This window comes from Tachypleus tridentatus, chromosome 9 (genome assembly GCF_004210375.1).
Source record: "Tachypleus tridentatus isolate NWPU-2018 chromosome 9, ASM421037v1, whole genome shotgun sequence".
Taxonomy (NCBI): domain Eukaryota; kingdom Metazoa; phylum Arthropoda; class Merostomata; order Xiphosura; family Limulidae; genus Tachypleus; species Tachypleus tridentatus.
In genome coordinates this window covers 119,692,299-119,695,729 of record NC_134833.1, presented here as the reverse complement: position 1 = coordinate 119,695,729, position 3,431 = coordinate 119,692,299, and positions in this window count along the sequence as shown.

The window sequence follows — 3,431 nt, the reverse complement described above, 5'->3', positions numbered from 1 at the left end:
CAACGAATAGTGGGATTGACCGTCACATTATAACGCCCCCACGGCTGGAAAGACGAGTATGTTTGGTGCGATGGGGATTCGAACCCGCGACTCTCAGATTGCTAATCAAGTATTCTAACCAGGTGGCCAATAGAAAACAACATAAACTGTTACTTAATCTAGCTCACTTCATTAAATTACAAACATGTGTTAGGTGTGTGTGCTGTTAAACACGAAACAATATTTACTCAATAAAATATAGTATGAAGTATGATACTAATACAGAGTAGCAGTAAAAGAAAAAAATGTTTAAACTAGTCTGTGGGGAAGGAGAATAATTAGGGTTAAAGTTAACACTGTATGATTTAATGGAGTAAAATATGTTTACTTTCACAGTCCTCGAGATACTTGTCAAAATAGAATGGTGAAAGTCGGGCCTTTATAAAGAAAGCTGTAATTTCCCCTCGTACTTGGTCATTTATTTTAACTAAAAACGAGCGAGTAATGTGTATGAGAATATTTTTAAATATGTGTCATTCAGTAAACACTGTAGTTTGTGTATTTGTGAGGTATAATCACCTGGCCATGTGATGCATATAAGACATTAATGTTAATATATGTGTATTGTATCTACAGCAAAGCCACCAAGGTTGTGTACCGCCGTCCCTTATTTTGAACTACTGACCAAAGGGAAAGCAGCCAGTCTGTAGCACCCACCATACACAGTAAGGACTTTACTGTCACTCTTATAACAAACCCACAGGTTAAAGAATGGGAGGAGCGAGGAAAATTTTGCGGTATGGTACGTATTCGGTTTCAGCCCACAAGCTCCGAAATCCAAGGTTCAAGTGATGCTACTTTTACAATCGAAAATTTAAAATTGATTATAGTAACAGTTAAGAATGAAAGTCTCATAAGGTATTGTTTGTTGTAAAGAAAAGCCACATTGGGCTATCTACTTTGTCCACCGAGGAGAATCGAACCTAAATTTTATCATTGTAAGTCCTCTGCCGCACAGGAGGACTTAACCTTAATTTAATGAGATAAGGTTTGTGGTCAATAATTTGATACATAATTATATCTTTTAATAATACTACCCACCCACCGCCAACTCTTGGACTATTCTTTTACCATCGAATAGTGGGAGTGACCGTCTCATTATAATGTCCCCACGGCTGAAAGGGCGAGCATGTTTGGTGAGATGGTGATTCAAACCCGGTACCGTCAGATTACGAGTCGAGTGGTTTAACCACTTCGCTATGCTGTATCGTATAGCTGCTTGTTACTTATCATTAAAACAGAAAAAAATCATATAATTATAGTGTTCTTGATGTTTATCTATGATGCAACTTCTGTTTAAAAAAGTTGCTTTCGTTTCAAAGGAATACAATGTAAAAAAAAATAATTTAAATCGGCATTGAAATAACTTCACATGATAGATCTATCTAACACTGTATTTTACATAAACTAAATTTTTTTTCCTAGAAAAGCAAAACCAAATCTAATCACAGCACTGAATGAGTCACAGGACAAATCTGGACATAAAAATGCGGTTTCGTGATTCCTCAGCTAAATTACAAGAGCACAAGTCCGCTTTCAATACCGGATGTTTGTAAATTACGTTTAGGCAGCGTTACGTCGTAACAGACTCAGTTGTTGACATTGGTACAAAACAATTACGATACTAAAAACCTCTTTCATTCTATTCTATCTTAGCTTTGGTATAAATGCATTTTAGGTATTTGGCAAAACCACAGTATTCTTCACATAAGATTTCTGAAATGCTCTTCCTTTTTTTATTTGAATTTGTTATTTTTACATGAGTGCATAAGCGTACAGGATGAAGCAGGAGGGTCTGTGGGGATACAATCCCCCTCAGCTTAATTTTTTTGTAAAATTTCGGCAAGTTTCATCAACAGTCCAGCTACTAACCAATTAATTTGATTCGTATCGCAAACTAAACTTGAAATTTTTTTCACTTAAAAAGAAATGTTTCGGACGAACAAATCTCAACCTCACTCGTAAAAATACCTTCTCTACGCCTATCTATGAAAGATATATTTATTTTATGCCTATAAACTTGCTTCTATAGGATTATTAGATCCGTTACATCAACTTTTGGAAAATATTTCGGAAAAATTCTCCAGAGTATGTAATTTAATAAGTTATACTTTTGAATACAAAATGCATTAATTTTAGTAAGAACTATAACTGTTGTTGGAAAATCTATGATATACGTACCCTACTACCTAATCTTGGTTTCGAGACTTTAAAAAATATTCAAAAAATATTTAAGCAGAGTAACATAATTAAAATAATCACGATTAACAGCGTGCTTACGGTCTCAAATGGTTCAACAACTCCAAACTCAATACTTAATAATACAGCACTATTCTATTAGTTTGTGAATGTGAACATAAAAGAAAGGATCTAGATTGTACAATCGCACAACATCTGTAGCTTATAACACTTGTTACTCAATGGTGGTATTTTATATCAAGAAAGTATAGAAAATATCAAAGGGATGCAAAATTTATGAAGAAACGTAACGTTAAAAAAAAATAACTTTGTATATTAATTTATTGAGAGAAGAAAACATCATGGATAATTTAAATACATAAATCAGCAAACGCTGGCCGTCTATAATAACATACTGTATAGTTAATTACAGTTAAGTGAATACTGCACTTCATAATCAACATTAAGAGCTTTACCCTTAACATACAAAATATCAAGACTACACCTATATTTTATTGATAAAAGAAACGAATATGGTTTAAGATAATCATTCCAGTTCAGTAGACAGTGCGACAGGTTCCTGAGCCAAAACCTTCAAGATCCAAACCAGTTCCAATTGACATTACGACAAACTTCTGGTCGAAATATTCTAAATCCAAACTCAACAACACTGGTAAATAAAATAAACTTCTGCTCCAGAGGCCCTACAAGATTGTATCCTGTTCTAGTGGACAGCACAACAAGCAATAATCCAGTTCGGGTGTTCTCAAATCTGACCTCTGTCCAGCAAAGTACCAGTTCAACTTTCAAGATCGAATCTTATCGTATCGATAGAAAACAACCTTAAAGGCAGCTGAGATGCATTAATAATGTAATTAGTTAGTAGAATGATAATTTTATTAAGAAACTACTCTCAGTTAGCCGAGAGTTGAAGTCAAATTAACTCCGAATAATAAAATTATTTCAAACTAATCGTTAATCACATAAAACATACTTTTTCAATAGTTATCTTTTGTAGTTCCCCTTATTTGTCAGTGGTAAAGTTAATAAACATTTACCCTTGATGGATGGAACAGATAGTCTCTTCTGTAGCTTTGGGTTAAAACAAACAAAGTTATCTCTTTGAAGAAAAAGACAGGCAACAGCTTTTCACTCGAGGTGACTTCTGATACTTAAACATGTCATAAGACTAACAGCTTTATTTTGTATATAAT